The 22848-nt window shown below is 33.6% G+C and overlaps 1 long non-coding RNA gene and 2 other non-coding genes across 3 annotated transcripts in view; 2 read left to right on the forward strand and 1 right to left on the reverse strand.

The window, feature by feature from the left end:
* Positions 1 to 2280: 2280 nt before the first annotated feature.
* LOC136988937 (U6 spliceosomal RNA) lies at positions 2281 to 2386 on the reverse strand. Its single transcript, XR_010882837.1, has one exon. It is a non-coding gene; the product is annotated as a U6 spliceosomal RNA (small nuclear RNA).
* A 5551-nt stretch (positions 2387 to 7937) lies between these two features.
* On the forward strand, positions 7938 to 8043 carry LOC136988932 (U6 spliceosomal RNA). The gene has a single exon (XR_010882834.1). It is a non-coding gene; the product is annotated as a U6 spliceosomal RNA (small nuclear RNA).
* Positions 7950 to 22848, forward strand: part of LOC136988848 (uncharacterized) — a 56506-nt gene continuing 41607 nt past the window's right edge. Inside the window, exon 1 of the long non-coding RNA XR_010882821.1 lies at positions 7950 to 8051. This is a non-coding gene — a long non-coding RNA (uncharacterized lncRNA). The remainder of the gene's footprint in view (positions 8052 to 22848) is intronic.

A 22848-nucleotide genomic window follows, 5' to 3' on the forward strand; every position in this document is an offset into this window, starting at 1 on the left:
TCTTAAAAATAATATTTTATAATAAATTTATGAATAGCTCATACTTTTTCAATGAAAATACGTGACATTTCAGATATCCATACTATAGGTTAACGGAAAGATTAACCCTATATACACGGTGACCATAATTAAAGAAAGGCATTTAGAGTTCTCGGTATAAAGAACTATTAGACAAATCTCTACCAAATTTGGTATACATACAAAACTGTAAAAAATAACAATGTGTAATAATTTTATTTCTACATTTTATTTATGTATTACTCCCATTTCATTCTACCAGTGTTTAATAATGTTTTATCCGCCTCTTTAAATGGATCTATCATAATCATATTGTAAGAGATCTCTGATAATTTTTACAAAACTTTATTAGCATTTAATTATGTTATATTGATACCTTAGAATGTTTCTGTAATATGTTTTTAATTATTTATTAATTATTAATTATTTATATAGCTTATTGTTGTATATTTCACGACATAGCTTACAATGTTTGATATTGTTTACACTGTTATTCTTTTACTAGCTACTTCAAATGTTGGTAAAAATTTACTGAAATATTAAAAATAACTTATTTTGATCAATATATTTTCATATTATATGTAACAGAAATTAAGACACTAAAAAATAAAAATAAGAAAAAGGTTAATGATTAACGTTTCTCTTGCCCTACACTTAGGCCTAACATTAATCTTAAGTTGTTTTTAAAAAAGTTTCGAATTTTTATAAAAAGTTTTTCTTCTGTGTAAATGCAAAGAACAGACAGAAAAAATCGAAATTATACAAATTCAGTTTTGCAACATTACAGATACATTCCACATTTTCATTCTTTAAATTATATCTGTAATGTTGCAAAACTGAATTTGTATAATTTCGATTTTTTTAAAGTTCCAATACTTAATTTTGTATTTCCTATAAAAGTTAATGCAGAGAAATGTTTCCAATACTAGGAGCCCGGGACGCCCCCTAGTGGGCGTTCATTACAAATTTTATGATAATTAAAAATCATTATTTAGTGTTATTAAACATTCTATAAATACTTTAAAATAGTTTAATTTGTTTATTTACCTTCGCTGGTAACATTCGCTAGGGCGCCCCTAGTTTACGGCCAGATGGCCGAGCGGTAAAGGTGGCAGCCTACCGCTCTGGGGGACCCGGGATCGAATCCGAACGGGTCGAATAATCCCCAGGAATTTTTCGGGGGGCGGTCCGTTCGGATATGTCGGGCCCCGTCCCTCACCACCCTGTCGCCCCATTGTGGGCCTAGCCGAACCCATAATGGGCCTACTAAAAGAGGCCCTCTTAGTGCCCACAGGGCGGAAAGAGTTACAAAAAAAAAAAAAAAAAAAAAGCGCCCCTAGTTAGGCGGCCGGATGGCCGAGCGGTCAAGGTTAGCAGCCTACCGCCCTGGGGGACCCGGGATCGAATCCGGACGGGTCGAGAAATCCCCAGGAATTTTTCGGGGGGTGGTCCGTCCGGATATGTCGGTCCCCGTCCCTCACCACCCGGCCACCCCGTTGTGGGCCTGGCCGAACCCATAATGGGCTTGCTATAAGAGGCCCTCTTAGTGCCCACTGGGCGGAAAGAGTTACAAAAAAAAAAAAAAACAAAAAAAGGGCGCCCCTAGTGGGTGTTAATTTAAATAATAATTTATATTGTTAATTTAAATGTTTGAAATATAATACACAATAGGGGCGCCTCTAGTGCCCGTTTTTGGCATACCGTTACGCGGACGGACGGTCGGACAGGCACGCGTTCAATGGGTTATATATATAGATATTAGCTTAACTATTTCACTTATCGTTTTATCGTAGCGGTTCAAATCTATCCGGTTTTTCGTTATTCGCCCCCTAGTGAACATTACAGGCATTCCGTGACAGTAATAAACTCCTATTACAAATATACTGAATTATTTATATTGTTATATTGACCAAATAATAATGTATTGGCCAAATGAATAATAATAATTTATATTATTAATTTAAATAATAATTAAAATTGTTAATTTAATTTGAATGTTTGAAATATGACACACGATAGGGGCGCCTCTAGTGTCGGTTATCAAACGGTTACGGGACAGACAGACGGAAGGAAGGACGGACACCTGTTGAATGGGTTATATATATAGATTAGTTTTAAATCCACACACTTTTTTTCGATAAGAAAAAAGCGTTGATGAGTTTGCAAAAAATGGAAAACGTATGTTTTTAGATATACCACTCGCCTGGTAAGAGAAGTTCGTTTCGTCGCGGAAACAATTCGATTACTTAGACTATAAAAAAAAAAAATATGGAACGCTTCACGATTTTGCGTGTCATCCTTGCGCAGGGGCCATGCTAATCTTCTCTGTATCGTTCCAATTTTAGAATATGTACGACCGAAGTTGTACACCGAATTCTAACGGCTCGGCCCTATATATACCTACAACTTCAACTCTCGCGTCTTCACTGGTGTTTTTACGTTTATCGTCAGATAGCAGTTAATAGCCACCACGCAGATTTAACTATCGCGGTTCATTTTAAATTCGAACGATTGCTTTTCGAGATTTCTTGAAATTTTCTCAGATAAGTTATTGGGCGACGATCGATGGTTGCACACATTACATCCTGCGATAGCTGAAACGTCCGACTTGGGAGTTAAACCTGCCAAGATCAGTTGGATTTTCGGCCTACTCGTATCAAGAATACTTAAATTTGATCTTAATAATTATTTTATGCACTACATCTCCGTTCTTCAAAGAGAACGATTCCTTTCTTACTTAATTGCTTTACTACGAATTTATACTTTTTTCGCCTTTATATTGAATTCACTTTCCACACGCACGTAATGACTGTTCTGCTTACTGCAACAGATCACTAATAATTTCGCCAAATTGTGTTTAAGCTATTTTATTAATTACAGCAACTTGATTAACTTGCAAGTGTCCGATGCTTGCTGTAATATTGTCGTTTCTGATCTAAATTTTTTATGCGGTTATTAAATTGAAATTTTACTTTTTGTGAAATGCACATTTTCGTGTATCCGTAAACTTAAATCTCTGAATGAGAAAAATTCGCAATAAAAACGAAAACGTCGTTTTCACTCGTTGCAACGGCCAACGTTCCCGTTTTCCAACGAATAACGAAAGAAACCAGGCCCTCGCTCATCAAGCATAACGGAGTCGGTTTCACTCGTCTCCATCTTAAAAAAATGCAAAAATATCCAGTTTCCACTGAGTTACGAAATTTAAATGCTCAAAACGATGAACGATGTTCGATGGAAAAAGTAACAAAATAAAACGGATAGCAGAGAGTGGTTTCGATCCACCGACCTCTGGGTTATGGGCCCAGCACGCTCCCACTGCGCCACTCTGCTTCTGTCAAACGAAAGAATCTGTCGGCTTTTCATACTTTCTACTTAACGTTACTGAAATTAATTATTCCCTACCACTAATATAACTAATATCTGATGAATATCTACGCAATTTTACACAATGAAGTAGATCTAGCAGCAGCTCCAAGTAGCATAATTCGGTGTTTTTAATTTCTATTTTTGAACTTCGATGAAAAACACGTTGTGTACCAAACTATTTTTTTTCCTCATCACTTTGTCTAACTGAAGCATTTATTTTACTATGAATGTTTGTTTTTATCTAAGAAGGATTTATGAAACATTCAAGTATAAATGTAAATAGAAATTACAACTCCTAGACAAAAAATTAGAATATTCACCTGACTGAAAGTTTAGTGTACATTTTCTCAAGAACAACACAGAGTACAAAACTTTTTTTGGCCATACATAAACAATGTATATGTATATTTATTATACCCATTTATTATACAAAAAAAAAGTTTGAGTTATTTTGTCAGATATTAACCAGACAAATTAACTGAAACGTTTTTTCGTTACAAATGGAAATGAAATGACAGAAAAATGGAATAACAGTTTGACCATGACAAAAAATTAGAATATTAGGTAAATGTGTGTTAAATATAGGAAATACAACAAAATAAACTTAATATGTTGTGGCATCGTCGTTTTCCATAATTAGTGCTCGCAATCTGTGGGGCATGGTGCTGATTAATGCTTCGCATTCGTTTCTGGTGATGCAGTTCCAAATGTGTCGAATGTACTGTACATCACTAGTTCCTCTTTAGAAGTTCTCATCGTTCATTAAGTCGTCGTTTCACGACCCCCCACAAAATTTCAATGGGTTTAAGTCTGGGGAATTGCTTGGGCAAGGGGGATTGCAATCTGTCGTTCTTGTAATCAACGTATCCTTATCCTTGACTTGAACCTGTGAAGGATGCTCCATCTTGTTGAAATAGAAATGTTTTCTCATTTAAATCAAATCATCTGCCGATGGTATCAGAAATGTCTCTAAGATATCTTGATATGTCTGTGCATTGACACGTTCCCGAAGAATGCACAGTTGTTCTACCCCGTTAGCATTCGTGCATCCCCAGATCATGACAGATGATGCAAACTTCCCAGATGTCTTCATACAGTCTTTTTCGAAGGCCATTTTGGTTGTTCTCCATGCACGTGGTCCTTGGTCACCACAGGAGAGACAAAACAGGGATTCGTCACTGAAGAGAACGTTATTCCAGTTATCTTGTTCCACACGAGTCTTTCTCTGCACCAACTGACATTCGCTTGTCGTTGTTTTTTCGTTACAGATGGCTTCGTCTTGGTAACATGGAAGTCGAAGTGTAAGTCGTGCAACCTTCGACATGTGGTTCGGCTACTAACGATCAGTCCAGTTGCTCTCCATTGTGCATGCAAGTGTTTAACGCTCTTAAAGCGGTTTCGCACGACAATTCTTCTCAAGTTTCTTTCATCCTTCACAGTCGTTGCTCGTTTACGTCCACATTTCTGGCGTTTATTAGTGTGAGGACCGAGTTTAACCCGGCCCAAAATTTTTTTTTATTGTTCAAATCCCCTCGTGAGAAATTGGAGAAACGGTCGAAATTCTAAGGATGTGCAGCCTTCCGCCGTCGAAACGCACTTCCTTTCCCTCCGGATCCAAACTGAGTCACGGAGATCGAATCATCAGCGATTCACCCACTATCGCGATTGGTGATCGAAGATAACGTGACCTGTAGTATATAAGGGGGAAAAGACTGAGAACAGGGTCGCTGAAGGTCCGCATAAGACGCCCGACCCATAGGATCCGTCCCGAGAATCGAGGAACGAAACCCGAAGTCACTGAAGCCCGCCGACGACGAGCCGCCCGACCGATCCTCCTGCTTACCTCCACGACCGGAGAACCGAGACGATTAGTACTTCGATTACCACCGATATAACCTAGGAAGAGGTATGACCCCTAAATTTGTAAACTCTCTCTCCCCCGCGGTTAGGAACTTTACGCGTTAGATTTTCTGTATTTGTTTATCCGTTTGTTTTCCATCGTGGTCTCCGTTATTTCTAATATCGCCTTAAACTTATCGACGAACCCACACACTTCCTCCACTCGACCTGACAATTAATTACCCAATCCCGACGAGTCGGGATATCATAAAAATTTAGCCATCCTTGACAGTGGGGTGGGTCTTGCTGACCTGTTCGCCGAAGAAAAAGGAGGTACGACTCCGTCCTACCTCCCGGCGTTCCCACATTAGTTAAAACTTGAACACGGTTTTGTTGTTTCAGTACTCTAGAGACTGTTGGCTGCGAGCATTTTCCATAATTCGTAATTTCTTTTTGTGTTTTTCCTACTTTTTACAAGACTATGATAATATCTTTAGTTCTGTCACTGATGTCGCGCTTACGCTCCATGTTGTACTGTTATACTGCTCTGCTCAGCAATATGGGAATTTGCATTACCGTATAATAAACGGGTATAATAAATATACATATACATTGTTTATGTGGGAACGCCAGGGGGAAGACGAAGTCGTACCTCCTTTTTGTCGGCGAACAGGTCGGCAAGACCCACCCCACTGTCAAGGATGGCTAAATTTATCGCGATCTCCCGTTTTATCGGGATCGGTAATTTAATTGTCAGGTCGAGTAGAGGAAGTGTGGGGTCGTCGATAAGAAAAACGGCAATATCCGTAGTAGCAGGACAACACAGATTTATTAAAACAGAGGATCGAGTACATCGATGCGACGCAGTCCGTCCCTAATCGCGGGAGAAAGAGAGCTCACAATTGTTAGGGGATTCATACCTCTCGGCTATCGCTTCTGATCGAGAAGGTTCTTCTAGCGTCTTCCCTGGCGGTGAGCGGCAGGATCGGCTTCGAGGCGGAGGCTCCGGCGTCTGGAATGGCCTTCGGATAGGACTCGGGTCAGCGGGTCGTTCCCCTTCTTCCGACCTCTTTCTTAGATCTCTTCCCCCTTTATATACCCCCGGACCCTTCCGTAACGATCACCAATCGCGATGGAGGGTGGTGACTTGAGTTCCATGAGTCAGGTGGAATCCGGAGAAGGAGGGAAGCGGTTTTGACGGCGGAAGACTGTACATCCTTCGAAGCTTGATCGTTATCGCGAATCTCGATCGTTATCTCCCGAGGGGATTTGAAATAATGAAAATTTAAACTCGGACCGGCTCAATTCGGTCCTCACATTTATGTAGGGCCAAAAAAAGTTTTGTACTCTGTGTTGTTCTTGAGAAAATGTACACTAAACTTTCAGTCAGGTGAATATTCTAATTTTTTGTCTAGGAGTTGTAATTTCTATTTACATTTATACTTGAATGTTTCATAAATCCTTCTTAGATAAAAACAAACATTCATAGTAAAATAAATGCTTCAGTTAGACAAAGTGATGAGGAAAAAAAATAGTTTGGTACACAACGTGTTTTTCATCGAAGTTCAAAAATAGAAATTAAAAACACCGAATTATGCTACTTGGAGCTGCTGCTAGATCTGCTTCATTGTGTAAAATTGCGTAGATATTCATCAGATATTAGTTATATTAGTGGTAGGGAATAATTAATTTCAGTAACGTTAAGTAGAAAGTATGAAAAGCCGACAGATTCTTTCGTTTGACAGAAGCAGAGTGGCGCAGTGGGAGCGTGCTGGGCCCATAACCCAGAGGTCGGTGGATCGAAACCACTCTCTGCTATCCGTTTTATTTTGTTACTTTTTCCATCGAACATCGTTCATCGTTTTGAGCATTTAAATTTCGTAACTCAGTGGAAACTGGATATTTTTGCATTTTTTTAAGATGGAGACGAGTGAAACCGACTCCGTTATGCTTGATGAGCGAGGGCCTGGTTTCTTTCGTTATTCGTTGGAAAACGGGAACGTTGGCCGTTGCAACGAGTGAAAACGACGTTTTCGTTTTTATTGCGAATTTTTCTCATTCAGAGATTTAAGTTTACGGATACACGAAAATGTGCATTTCACAAAAAGTAAAATTTCAATTTAATAACCGCATAAAAAATTTAGATCAGAAACGACAATATTACAGCAAGCATCGGACACTTGCAAGTTAATCAAGTTGCTGTAATTAATAAAATAGCTTAAACACAATTTGGCGAAATTATTAGTGATCTGTTGCAGTAAGCAGAACAGTCATTACGTGCGTGTGGAAAGTGAATTCAATATAAAGGCGAAAAAAGTATAAATTCGTAGTAAAGCAATTAAGTAAGAAAGGAATCGTTCTCTTTGAAGAACGGAGGTGTAGTGCATAAAATAATTATTAAGATCAAATTTAAGTATTCTTGATACGAGTAGGCCGAAAATCCGACTGATCTTGGCAGGTTTAACACCCAAGTCGGACGTTGCAGCTATCGCAGGATGTAATGTGTGCAACCATCGATCGTCGCCCAATAACTTATCTGAGAAAATTTCAAGAAATCTCGAAAAGCAATCGTTCGAATTTAAAATGAACCGCGATAGTTAAATCTGCGCGGTGGCTATTAACTGCTATCTGACGATAAACGTAAAAACACCAGTGAAGACGCGAGAGTTGAAGTTGTAGGTATATATAGGGCCGAGCCGTTAGAATTCGGTGTACAACTTCGGTCGTACATATTCTAAAATTGGAACGATACAGAGAAGATTAGCATGGCCCCTGCGCAAGGATGACACGCAAAATCGTGAAGCGTTCCATATTTTTTTTTTTGTGTGTGTAACTAATCGAATTGTTTCCGCGACGAAACGAACTTCTCTTACCAGGCGAGTGGTATATCTAAAAACATACGTTTTCTATTAACATTCTTTTAACCACAAACAGGTAAGTTAGATATTGCATTCGAATTATCACATTAACAAGAGCCGAGTGCAACGTGTCAAGACCAATGAGACTTATTTTCCTTTTAATTCGCCTATTTAGTACTCATACATCAGCATCTCTACCTGTATAAGCCGCACTTTTCAAATAACTCTATAACCAGAATTCACAAGGTATCAGATCAGATGAACGAGCAGGGCATTGCTTTGGAAAAACTGACTGATCACCCTTTAATCGCAAAACGTGTTAAGCAGTACGTCTCTCACAATAACTGTGGAAACGGTGTCTTGCATAAACATGATGTTACTCAAACATCCTCTCTATTGTAGTTTAGGGATGACAAGTTTATAGAATGTCTTTATAACGCTATTGTCGTGTTGTTGTTGCGATAGTGGCGCCATTATAGACCTGTAGCGGCGAAATTTGTTACTATTTTTAAAACAGTTTTCCCCGTAAGAAGATAAACGTTTCTACAAAGTTTTATCGATCTATCTCTAACAGTTTTTTCTCTATAGTGGTCCAAAGTGATGCACTTTAATATATATACTGCCTATTTAGGTCGCATAATTTAAAAAAGTTATATAAAATTATATCATATAGAATTTCTATATACGTGACAATTTGATAAAGAATAAAATAATATATATGAAATAAACTAATTTAAATCACAATTATTTTAGCTTTTATTATCGGTTACTTTTGAATTAAATATATTTCTAAACGAAAAATTCCCAAACAGCATAATTTCACAACTTTTTTCTGATTTCATTTGTACTATTATTATTTAATTCATTAATTGTTCAGTCTGCTGCTTTACAATTAAGACCTACTTTATGAACTATGAGAATATTACAAAAAGTGGATCGTCAATATAAGATGGAAATTAGGATACGTTTTAGATAAGATATATAAATCCAAGTTTAACCTCATGACTTAAATGATAGTCGATAGATGATATATAGAAAATAGGTTACAGACAGTGACGTAACTGCTAACTTAAACGTGATTAAGCGATGTTTTTAAGAACCCATGATATGCGGGGACCTAGACCATGCCCTGAGACAGTTTGTACGGAACAGTACAAATATCAGAAATTTCTTAAGAGATCATTTGAAATAAACGAATCGTTTCGATTCATTTTAAATAAATGTATATTGTACTTTTTTTAAACACAATGTAGTGTAGACGAAAACACTAGTATGTCACTTCACAGAGTCAAGTGATGAGTAGTAGTAAGTGATCAAAATGCGTTTTGACCAATGTAGATATTAAAATAAAGGATGTTGAATAATCTAGTGTTTTCGTCTGCTCTACACTGTGTTAAACAAAGTATCGAATTTAAAAACGCTGTTCCAAAGCAACTAAATGTATGTCTGTATTATTTATTTTAGACGGTTTTTATAATTTATTCTCACCAGTAGACTAGCGAATAAAATTTAAACCCACTAAACATTGTTAGTTGGTCAAGGTTTCGCGCCTGGCCTATATAGTCTACCTATGGGCCTAGTCTACCTTTCGAATTTTCACGTGTCTAATACCTAAAAAGGAGCCAGCTTTCTACTGAAAGTCCTCCCGGGAGGTACTCTTCCTTGGCAGATCGCTTAAGTGTTGTGTTGCCTTATCCCAACAAACCAAAATCAAACTTTATTACACTTATCATTTTACAACGGTGCAAAATTACAACACTTTACAATATATTACAACAATATATTCGTATTATACAAATAATAATAACAACAAAAAATTTATGTAAAGCTGTTTCGTTTCGTTTTCGGAACTATTTTATTGTTTTACTCGGAAATGAGGCACTCTGCAGTTTTGAAAAGTGGTCTGTTATTAGCCAATAATATGACGAGAGAGAGAGAATATATTGTCTAATGTCATCAATTATACGATATATATTTAATAAAATTAATAAATTTGAAATTTATTGGACGTAGGAAGAATATTTTATATTATTAATCCTTAATTCAATTATTTAACCAAATCATTTCCTGTAATTCTTATGCGGTTGTTGTGATTAATTTTATAATTTCTTCGTGATTTGTTTATTTTTAAAATCTTTGTTACATTTTTGTTACAACTAATAATCTTTATTTTGTTATTAGGAACATCGCGCGACTTTGTCGTATCGCGAGAGAATTGAGGCGATCCTTACACTTGCTGGCAGTGGCGCACACAGGATTTTAATCTTGGAGGAATACGAGTTAATCCACCTTTTGAAAATGAACGCTATTCTTTAAGCCACGTAGAAGAGCTTTACTAACGCTTCGCCTCAATAAATCTTTTTGTAGATTACTTTTGAAATGGTTTTTTTCTTGTTTTGTTTGATATTAAATTTACTTACAGCAAGCAAATTTACTAACAATTTAAAATTTAAAATTGGCAATTTAAATGTGTCGTTTGAATTAGTACATCGTTATAAATGTAGAGGTGCTAGGACCTAAGCATCGGTGGTCCTTTACTGTATTTTGCTTAAGGAACTAAAATTTCTGTCAATAGTTACGCCACTGGTTGCCAAATAATTTTAAATCGAATAATGTGATTTAAGTTAATAGTATAATAAAAAACATTGAATTATTCCAGGATTAAAAATATTGGAACACTAACGGTTAGTTAATAGAAGACATGTAAATAAGAATATAAGTTATTTATAAAGTAGAAAATAGGTTACAGAGGAACATTTTTAGATGAACAAACATATTATTTTGTGGTATTGGATTATTCCAGAGTTCTGAAATTCTAAAGATTAGTTCAGATTGTGTAAATAAGAATATGATAAATTATTGGGCTGCAATTTGAAAAAAAATTGTAGATCTATAAATTCCCACTGTCGTCCGTTTGTCATTCCTTAATCTCGAGAATGGAATTAGATAGATGAAATCCGAGACCAGATATGAAAAGCTTAGGGACCGTCCATAAATTACGTAAGGTATATTGGGATGGGTGGGGGTCAAAAATTTCTTACGATTTCTTACTCAGGGGTAGGGGGTAATAGATCTCGTCTTACGTAATATTCTTATTTTTATTATTTGATCTCGTTGAGTGGTATAGTTTTGAATTTGGTTTCAATTTGGCGGTTTCTGTTAAGAACGCTCGTTGTACCAATGCCATCTCGTGCGACGTGATAGAATAATAACGCTAGCAGACTTATGCTCTACGCATTTTTTATCATGGAAGAAAGGCAGTGTGGTGGTTTCTCTCTTTTGTTTTGTTTTGTATGACGTTTCTGTTTACATGTGTAGTAGCTAGTCAATCTGTCAAAGTTTTTTGCGTCGTTTTGTAAAAATTAAAATTAATATAAAAACGAATATTATGACGTTGATTAATGATAATAATAACGAAAAGATTGCTGTTAATTAAAAAATAAAGTTCTTAAAATAAATTGTTCATTCGAATTCATTAAATTTTTATATTTTTAAATTTGTTCACATAAAGTCTTTATAAATAATAGTACATATTAATTAACTAATTATATAATTATATATTTTGGACCTAAGATTTTTAGGGTTTCATAAAAAAATTTTTTTGTTAAAATCTTTTTTTTTAAATCATGCCTAAATATTACGTAAGATAGGTAAGGGGAGGGGGAATCAAAGAAAATATTACGGTTTCTTACACAGGGGTGGGTGGGGGTCTAGAATGGCCGAAATCGCCCTTACGTAATTTATGAACGACCCCTTAGGAGACGGTCCCGATTAACTTTTTCCGAACTTTACGTTATTTCAATCAAAAATTTTCTCTAGAACGGTTAGATAGATGACCGCCACGAGTCTATTGTTAAAAGAAAAGTATGATGTACAGAGGAAAGCCACTACAGTACTAATTTGAGTTGGAAAGCATATATTTTAATTAAATAACGAATATGATTAAACATTGCAGTCCGATATTGTGACGATGTCACAATAAATAATTGCTCGTTCATAATATTATAAGTCTTTCCCCTCTGTGGGCAAGAAGAAGACCTTTTATCAAGACCAACAATGAGACGGCCGTGTGGTGAGGGACGACGACAGACCAGCCCCGAAAAATTTCTAAAAAAACTCTCTGAGTGACCACGAGAAAGAACAAAAATTAAACAAATAAATAAATAAATATGTCAATATAAAAGTCTGTTGTTTAATAAATCTATATTTTTAAGATTAAATTATCAATTTTTTTAAATAAATATTTTTGAGATTTCTATAGAGTATAAAGTGTAATTTGAAAACAAAAAACAAGTGTAATCTGAAAAATGTTTCCGTATTAAGGAGTTTTTTATTATTATTTTTAACTTAACCGAATAGATAACAACAAAACAATAATGATAAATAGAATCTTAAACGGTTGTGTGTAATATTGAGTACAATATTTACTTTTTAGATAATAATCAGATAATTTTTTTACTCAAAATAATGAATTTGTTTTCTTAATAGTAACTTTATATATAAAATATAATTAGCCTACATATTATATAGTTATTGAGAAATTATAAACATTCTCATGATAAATTAATTTTATTTTTGATATAATTATCGACCAGAAAAAACCAAACACCTTAAGTTGCATTAAATAAACAAAATCTAACACCTTATCTTTGCCGAGAAAGTTTAATTTATTTTTTTTGTATACTCCAGCTCTTCTTTCTTTATCAATGTTGTCTTTGTCGTTCCTTAATAATTTGTACAGGTTGGGAGCTCTCTTGAAAACTAATTTTGACCTTTTGCGGGCTGAGATTTCCTTCATGATAGCTTTTTTCTTTCTGTCATACGTGAACTTTGTGACTTTGCCGAAATCCCCTCTCTGAGCCTTTGTTTTGTTTATCTTGTAGTGTTTGATTAGTGCTGTTATCATATCCGCTCTGTACCCTAGAGTTCTAGCGATACGTGATATCCTGTAGATTTCTTTTTGCCTATCCACCACACTACTGCAACAGAGAAAAGCCCATTGAACGAGGGCACGGAAGGCAGCCATTGGTAAGGATCATTCGAGTGGGACGGAATGTACAGAGGGCTATGCGTCGGTTTTACGTACACCTTAGTGACCAAATGTCCTTCCTTGAATTCAATGTCAATGTCTCAAAATTCCGTATGAAAACCAGGAACTAGGCATTAATAAAAATTACATTGGTGTCACTGATAGAAACTTATGAGTTAGATTGAGAGAACACAAGTACAATATCAGCAAAAGATCTAACGCCACAATTCTATCGCAGATGGCGCAGGTTGAGGGCTCAGTAGTCAAATGGGACGAAGCAAGTATTATTAAACCTGTACATTCACCGACGTTAGCGATTAGCGCCAAAAAATTGAAATATTTAAGAGCAGATTGCATGATACCTGCATTAATGCTAGGGATGCTGAAGGGTTGCCTTCAGCCCAGAAATACTTAATTAGAAGATTAGAGAGCTCTTAATTTAATGCCTTGAATTTGTTATCTTTGCATATCTTGCATTTCTTCGAATTTCAAATAATATATTATTATATAGTGTCTTAATATTTATTTATTTAACATATACATGTATTTATATACATATTTTGTTATTTATAATTTATTTTATTGTGTTTTTTATACATGTATATGTATATTTCATTCGTTATTTTATTTGTATTTAAATTTTTGTTTCATTTTGTTTGCATTCGAATATGTTTAACCTGATGATGGTCAACAGGTTTGGCTGAGAACGTTTGTTACGTTTTTTATTAAATTTTTCTCAGCAACTTAAGGTGTTTGGTTTTTTCTGATTTACATACTGCTGAGTGAGTTCACTTCAATAATTATCAATTTTGGAATCAGATTTCCAATATTTATTTTAAAATGTTTTAGAGTTTTAAAATGTTTTAATGTTTTAAACTGGAAGTGTAAACAAACGATGATTATTTATGTAGATATTACAAAATATGCCATATGAATAGTTTACTTTATTTATAAATATTGTACTGTTAAATAGGACAAAAAAATCCATTACCTTCCCTTTTTTTTTTATAACTTTAAGTCCAAAATTGTGATACTATAGAAATTCTGTTTAGAATATGGACAAGACAGTAATACAATATAACTAATGCAATGTATACAATAGGACTAATGTATTTATTGGTAAGTTTTCTAATACACAGTCAAAAGATTTCTTGCAGAATCGTTAGTGAACAGGTTTTATTGGACACATAAGAAACAATTACATATTAAAAAATATAATACAATGGGTGATCGGTTAACGAACATAATCCGTTCCAAGATTTTGTTGCTATCCGAATTGTTCATTAACCGATTATCGATTTACCATAGGTTTTAATGGGAATTTAATTAATTTGTTCTGGAGACCTCAAAAAATATATACTTTCTTACATGACTAATAAAAATACATGTATACACAGTCTTGCATTTTTATTAGTCATGTTTTTCCGTTTGTGGGGGTTAAAGAGTCTGCCTAATGTCGATTGCTTTTCTCTCTTCTTCAGGATTTTTCAGAAGTAATTAATAGCATTGTACTTGTAGAAATTCCCAGTGGTGTTATTCAGCGGATTCGCACAGGTTCGGCCGAACCCGTTAAAATTTTCAGTTTTCCGAACCTTGTTAAACACACGGAACGTTTCTCAGTGGTTTTGTTTTTTTTAATTATATTAAAATATACGTATTATACTCTGTAATACTACTAAACTAGAGCCTTATATCCCGTTCGCACCGAGCATTTCAATCTAGATTGTGAGCAAGGTCGGGGACTATGTCTTGATGCGATCTCTCTCGACCGTTTCAATCTCGACCGAAACGAGGTTTAATCGCGATCGATTCAAGAGAGTTCTTGAAACTAGATCCAGTCATAAGAGAGATCCCACAATCTAACGTGCGCGAGATAATACAAGATGGCTGTGGAACACGTGTCGGGCTATGGACAGCGAAATAAAAAGGATATTGTATTTCGAGAGATGATGACATCTGTCTATTATCAGCAGTACCATTCGGAGTGAAAAATTTCTCTAAAAAAGAAAAAAGGTCGACAGCACTAATATACTATTGTTACCTGGTCTTGGCCCAGAGCAAGGCCGTCTAGATGATAAATGTGATTTTGATGTTGAAGAAGCATTTGAAGGAATAATGTAAACATCTGATGATATTATTATCACAGAACAGAACATGTCAGTTCTTATTTACACTGCAGGATATGTTGCATATTCAGTAATTAAGAAAACTTCTTGTGAACAATGTAAATCATTACTAGCATGTGATTCTCCACTAGAATATGAATGCACAGATGATGATTTGGCAAAATATCTGAAGATAATTGACAGAGGTGGTCTTAAATGGCCACAAGAATTTGTTGTTGTAATATGCATAAATACCTTTCAGATATTTCAGACTATTCTGAATGATTATGAATGTGAATTTTTGGCACTAAAAAATGGAAAAAAAGCTTTAGTAAGTTTAGTAATGAATAAATTAGTTGAAAATAACGTATTTTATTTTCAAAATAATATTTGCAGTTGTAAGAAAGATAGGATTTAATTGATGAAATGTTGTGTCGAAATAATGTCCAACATATTAATAAATAATTATTGCAAAATTAGAAATGATAAATTAAAAGAAAGGAAACCGGTTAGAAAGTTAATGACATTTAAAAAGTAACGTTAATATTGATTATAAACAGCTTTGTAAATAATAAACATGTAAAATATTCTGTAACTAAAATTGTTTTATTTATTTAGTTTAAACGTTTAATAAAATTTAACATATAAGCACGAATTGATAATTTTTTATAATTTTTTAAACACCTATTTAAATAATTATGATTGATAAAATGTTAAATTATTGAGTTGAACAATTTATATACAATTACAATAACATATGGTCTATTAAGAGATATACCTCTAGAATAAAATGTAAATGGAGTACGTAATAAACTAATACGGCCCCAGCATATGACGTCACTCAACTAGTATTATGGCCTGTATCATCTAGACGGCCTTGCCCAGAGCCCCTTACGTTCCAAATACGCCACTGATTATTAGATATATCGCAAGAAAAGGTATTGTATTTATTTCTAGCCAAACTTCCATTTCGTTTGTCGGTGATTATCAGAGAAAAAATTTTCTGCTAGCGAACCCTTTGTTAACTATTTCGAATATCACCACTGGAAAGTCCCAAGTCTCAACTTGGTTTGGATGCCATTCTAAGACCGTTGTTCTGACATCCTACTTTTGAAAAAGTAGGAGGATGTCAGAACTATGTTTAATAGAGATATCGGCATTAATCCTCTTTTTCAGAAAAAAAAAAAAAAAAATATCTCGCCGAGTTTCTTGGTGTTCTTCATTCAAGTTCTTGGCGTTCTTCTGTCGTCAGATCCGTTTCAGGTTCCATTATGAGCTCTTCAATGTTCTTTATTTCTCAGATGTGATTTTTGTTATTCCTTTAGCTGCTTGAGTCTTCTTGATTATACTGTATTTTTCTTAAATAAGATTAAACTGCGCCCTACTGTAGACCTGTTCAAGCCATACTGCCCAGCAACATTAGGCATCTTCTGCCCACTCTTTACCTTTGCTATTATAATCTCTCACCTTTCAAAAAGAAAAACCCACGCAAAACTTAACAAGTGCCTGCCCAACAGTCTCGTGAATACTATAAAAATATTGTTTTTGTTAGAAAAATAAAACGCTGGAATTACAAGGGAGAGTTTCAAAGTCGGAGAATACTATCCGATCAGTATATACCGGGTTGAGCATCGATATCGACGTCTCCCACACTCCGAAAAGTTTCGAATTGTTGCCCGAAGACAAGGGAAGACCAATCGGTATTAATTATTTTACGTCGCTTCATCTTGTATTTGTTCTGTGAGGTGTTCGTTATCCGATCATATGTTCGTTGTCTGAACATAAAAATCTTTCGCGAAAGTATTCGTTATCCGATTTGTTCGTTAACCGATCACCCACTGTATATATAAACAAATAACGCAGATGACATGTAACGTACTGTACTGTACGTCCTCATTTATAGGGGACAAGGCAAGAAGTGATTAGCGACCAGATTTCGAAGGTCACACGACCGAGTGGTGGGTCAAAACACGGACATGACTATTCACACATTAGAGATGACAACACTTGGAGTGCCGGAGCGCTGTAATGCGGTCTGGCGGGAAAGTGGATGACAAAACACGGACAAGACTATTTTCACATTTGATTAATTAAGATTTGGAGTGGTTTAATGCACATTGATGCGGCCAAATAAGGAGAGATTTTATGTAATAATGTTGGTTCTTGATTTGGTTTTCTATTAATTTACTGATTTATTTTAATTACGGAGTTAGAGATCGCGTTAATGTTGTTTTTCGATAATTTTCAACAGATACGAATTACAGAATATGATATACCTTAATGTTGGACGCGCGAATGGAAATTTTTTAACAATGTACAATTCGAGCAATAGTCATATCGATTTAGAAACTTTTGAGAATATAAGGATTAGAACAAGGAGTCAAAAAATTTTATTTTATATAATTGAATAACTATTATTTTTTTACTGCAGACAAGGGTAATAATTTTAGCTATTTTTTTATTAATGGTAGTTAATTGAGATAATATAAATTAAGGAAAATGATATATATTTTATAAAATTAAGTCGTATTTACAGGGAAGTATTTACAGTTGTTACCGTTATGTCGTTTTAAGCAATTTATTTTAAGTAAAAATAATTTTTTTGTTGTGTTTTCGTCATTTTTGCAATTGTCAATTTATTAATCAATCAATTTAATCAGCTGGAAAAATACGTACTGTACAAAAAATTTATGAAATTATAAATGTTAGACTTTAAGGGAAAGACCACAAGATGGGTCTTTCGCTTCTATCTTATAGACGGCTTTAATATCTGTAAAAGATGGGGCCAACTTCATTTTCTTAAATGGAAGCTCTATTTTTAATATTCGTTTACATTTTTTTTCGTCCCTTTGACATTTAACATTTTTAATTCAATGATTTTTTGTTTTTTGTTTTTGGTAGGATGCGTATTTTTCGAGTTATTTTATGGAATGATTAAAATATTGTAACGTGTATAAATAAATTAATTTTTAAAAATTTTAAAATATTTCTCTTGTGAAGTTTACCAATGCGAATGTTAGTTTCTCTTGTTCCATTGTTCGTATTTTCGTTCTGTTGTTTGGTATATCGTTGTTTATATTTGATACATTGTATATTAATATATAAATGAAATTTTAAAAAAAATTTAAACGAAAGAATTTTTATTAAGTATGTGAAGCTTGATTATTTAGATCGCTCTGAATCAGATAAATTTATTTTTAAGTACTGTATCTAAAGAGCAAAGATTACAACTAAATATATTTCTGGGGAGAAAATAATGAAATCGAGATAAAAGTTTTAAAGGTATTTACATTCTTGTTATTTGTCTGGCGATTATAACAAGATAATAATTATCGTATTATATTTGTTTGTTAATGATTTTGTTCCAGGTTGTTTTGTTACATACTAACAAATGGTTTAACTATCTACTTAATTTTTTACCAAATAATTATTATTTTAAGCGTTATTTAATTCAAAAGCAAGTTATTGTGAAAAACTTTAGAAGTGGACCTTTTTTTTCTACCTATTACGGATTCGGCTAAGCCCGCAATGGCTGAGTAGTGAGTGACTGAGCCCGACATCTCTTCTTTAATTCCTGAGTGATCCAGATTTGTATGCGGTTTCTCCAGAGCTAAAGGCATCTTTGCCGCCTCATCAAGTTTCTCCTATAGATAACAACGAAAAACCGATTCAGATTCTTGTTTAAAAATAAAAGAATTTTAATCGTTTACTTATAAACAGAATTAATTTTTTTATTGTAAAGTAATTTTATTAAAGTTATTCATTTGAAATTGTATGGCTGATAACAAAATCTTCGTCATGATGTATAAAGATAGGAAGCTTCTTCATAAAATTTCAAAAATTATAATTCTTGTTTACATAATTAGTAGATCTTATAGCGTGTTATATATATTATTTATTCTGTATTTTTATTTAAGTATTGCAATATGTTTAAATAAATCATACAACAAAAGAAATTTAAAATATGTAAATCTTTCTTAATTAAAATATAAAACGGTTGTTCATGAAATTTTATTTTTGACACCAATTATTAATATATAAAATATTCGGTTTATTAAGTTAAAACAATATCGATATTAAGTTTATTATATTTATTCTGATGAAACATTTTCCAAACGATATGGTTTTGGAAAAGAAATTTGATTATTTAAGTTTTGCTGTTTGCTGTTCTCCTTTTATATATGTTACAGTAAAAACCAGTTTTTAGTTAGAACTCGTTTTAACTAGTTGAAACTAGTTTATATTAGATACTTTTGTTATAACTAGAATTTACTGCTATAAAAAATGAATTTGAGTGAAAACTAGTTTTAACTAGTCAAAACAGGTTTGAACAGAGACATCCAGTATAAACTAGTTTCAACTAGTTAAAACGCGTCCTAACTAAAAACTGGGTTTGACTGCAACATATATATGTACAAAATTTGCGTAATGTGACAAGAGAGCTGTGACTGGTTTTCATCCTGTTGCCAATATGTACGAAGTAGTTCCTGATGAAGCCTCTGAGGCTCTTAAGCAAAGCCTGATTACTGATAAGTGCCTGTGCGGAGCAGGGCCAGTTGACTCCTTCGGAATTTGCCATCATCCTGATTTCCAGGTGGGATTTTTCTATAATTGGGCACTCATAAAGGTAACGAATAGAACCATCCTCCTCCCCACATAGTACGCAATCCCTGTCGCCCTGAATATCAGACCGGCACAGACAGCTGAAAAAACAACAATGCCCAGTGATAAATTGAATTTCCTTGTGAGAGAGGCTGCCTTTTTGCAGGTGCCTTATCGAGTCCACTGTCGGGAAAAAGAGACGAGTGATTTCTCCAGTGCCCTCACCTTTCCACATTCTTTGCTACAGATAGTAATTGTGAGTATTTATCCGGGATATCATGAAGCTGAGTGGCCGAGCATTTTAGCTACAATCACACAAAAACATGCCTGCTGCCTCGTTAGCAAGTTCATCTGCTCCCTCATTGCCATTATTCCCTTGGTGGCCTGTAATACACGTCAAAGAATACTGATTGTTGGAATTAATGGTGCACCAATTTATCCTGTTAACAATGCAATGGGTATTCCTGTCATCGTTTAATGCAAAAACAGAGGTAGCTAAGTCTGTATAGATGTTAATGCATTGTCGATGATAGTAATTATTGCATCATTCGACAGTACAGAGGATAGCAGACAATTCAACCTGAAAAACAATGCAGCTATGCTGAAGATGCCTTTGCCGAAAGGTAATCTCCAAGTTGTTGGTATATGCCACAAAAGGATAGCCAACCCTGCCAACCGGTTTTTAGTTAGGACGCGTTTTAACTAGTTGAAACTAGTTTATACTAGATGTCTTTGTTATAACTAGAACTTAATGCTAGTCAAAAATAAATTTGAGTTAAAACTAGTTTTAACTAGACAAAACGGGCTTTAACAAAGACATCTAGTATAAACTACGAGTAGTTTCAACTAGTTAAAACGCGTTCTAATTAAAAACTGGTTTTTACTGTAACATATATAAAGAGATTTAAGATATTTTCAACATTAAAATTATTTTAAACAAATTCGATTTCAATGGGAATTCCATATAATATTCATCTACAGTATTGTCAGTCACATTGGTCAGTCACAGTTATTTCTGTTTTTCACGAGTCACATTCAATTCTATTAAACCAGCATATTATAAAGAAAATTATGAAATAATCACATTAAATAATACTTTTCTTTTAGAAATAATGATATCTCCTTATTCCAACATCTGTTGCAAAACGTGCTGCAAAGTTTATAAATGTGCCATCATCGCTATTTTATTTTCGTTATTATTTGGTTTCTGTTTCCGTGCTCGAGTTATTTAATAAAACAAAATACTGTCTTAACAATATTGAATACTGTCTTAATAAACTGTCTTAACAAAACTGAAAATCATTTGATCACATGGAGAGCTGCTTTCTAAATTTTTTAGCGATACGGGTTTTATTATGAATAATTCCTCATATATAAGATAAGATTAATGTGCTGATAATCTCTTTAGGAATTGTACATTTTTTATTGCTTCATATCTACCATAGTTATGTTTTTTGTTATCGACATCATAATTTCAGTTTTGTAATTACAATAGTAGACAATGTCTGGAATTATAAGTCTCAATCTGTTTGTTTGCTGTCAATAAGTTAAGATTTCCAATAATAGCTGAATTGTTTGTTTATTTATTACATGAGTCATAACAGTGAATTTATTTATACAATAAAAACGACGATGTGAAATTCCATCGAAAATACAACACGTTTCTAAAGGTTTTCATTTAGAATGCCTTGACACTTTTTTTCAATATTGTTTTTAATGACTTAAGGCAGGGACATACAACTCTACCATTAATCTTTTTGAATATTGATTAGTTTAAATTATTTTAACATTTTAATTAATAATTAAATATATTACAGAATACGCTCAAACCTCGATATAATGCTCTCCTACATAGTGCCATTCTCATAAAGTTCCAGTTGAATATTAGTGTACGGATCTTTCTCATAAATACTGTTTAAACAGAGAATCTTTCAGTATTTTTCATTACTTAATTTCGCATTGCAAACGACATTGTTTTACTAAATTATGTGACTGAAAATCTTCAGCTTGTATTTAATCCTTATTATATTTAATTCTCGTTGAGGATCTTTAACACCACACTCGATTTAGTTCAAATTTCAGAGACGAACAAATCGTAGCACTAAATCAAAGTTTGAGGGTGTTCGAAATGATTATATTTATTGATAAGATAAACATTTTTATTAAATGAACAATATACTCGAGAAAGAAGAACGAAACAAACTAATAAACACCGATTAATTTTAATTAATAAGTCTGATATGATAAATAATGGATATTTTATGATGTTTTTGGTATTTTCCATTACATTTAAGGTCTTCCGAAGACCCTCCATTATAAAATTACCTCACATCAAAAATTCAAATTAAAAAATGATAATTAATGAGAAATCGAAAACAAAATTATATTTTATTTTTCACTGCTTATCATTTTTAACACTATTATTCTGGATAAAAATAATTTTTTATCAGTCAAGAAAAAACTAGCATGAAGCCAACTTTTATATAAAGAAAGCATGTTGGGAGTTTTAAAAGTACAGGGGTGCCTTAAGGTTAATTGTAACTTAACGCCATCTGCTAGAGATCGCAGGCATAACCAAAGAGATTACAATTAGTTTTAAATGAAATACTGTTTTGTAATTAACGAGAAAGTATACAGAATTTCATTAAAAATCTTCATATTAATTATACAATTTTAATGGTTTTCAGTGCATAATTTTCTACATTCTGTAAATTCATTTTCTACATTCATAAATGAGCATGTAATATAGAAAATTTTATAGTAAAATTCAAATATTCATTTCTTAAAGATCCAAAAACGAAATTGTTTTATTTTTAACTTTTACATAGATATGAATTTAATGGAAGCAATCTGCTTTCATTCATCACTTATTCGCTTGTATTGCTTAACTTATCCTATTTTAATATTGTTTGTTTATATTACTTCGTGAGATTTGGTTTTATTTTAACCTTGCGTAATTAAAATACTAAATTATTGAAGCAATTTCTCTGTACATCGTTAATTGATATTGATACCCTCACTTCTATGC

The sequence above is a fragment of the Centruroides vittatus genome, unplaced genomic scaffold (genome assembly GCF_030686945.1).
Source record: "Centruroides vittatus isolate TY-2023 unplaced genomic scaffold, ASM3068694v2 scaffold_386, whole genome shotgun sequence".
In the NCBI taxonomy this organism is placed as follows: Eukaryota; Metazoa; Arthropoda; class Arachnida; order Scorpiones; family Buthidae; genus Centruroides; species Centruroides vittatus.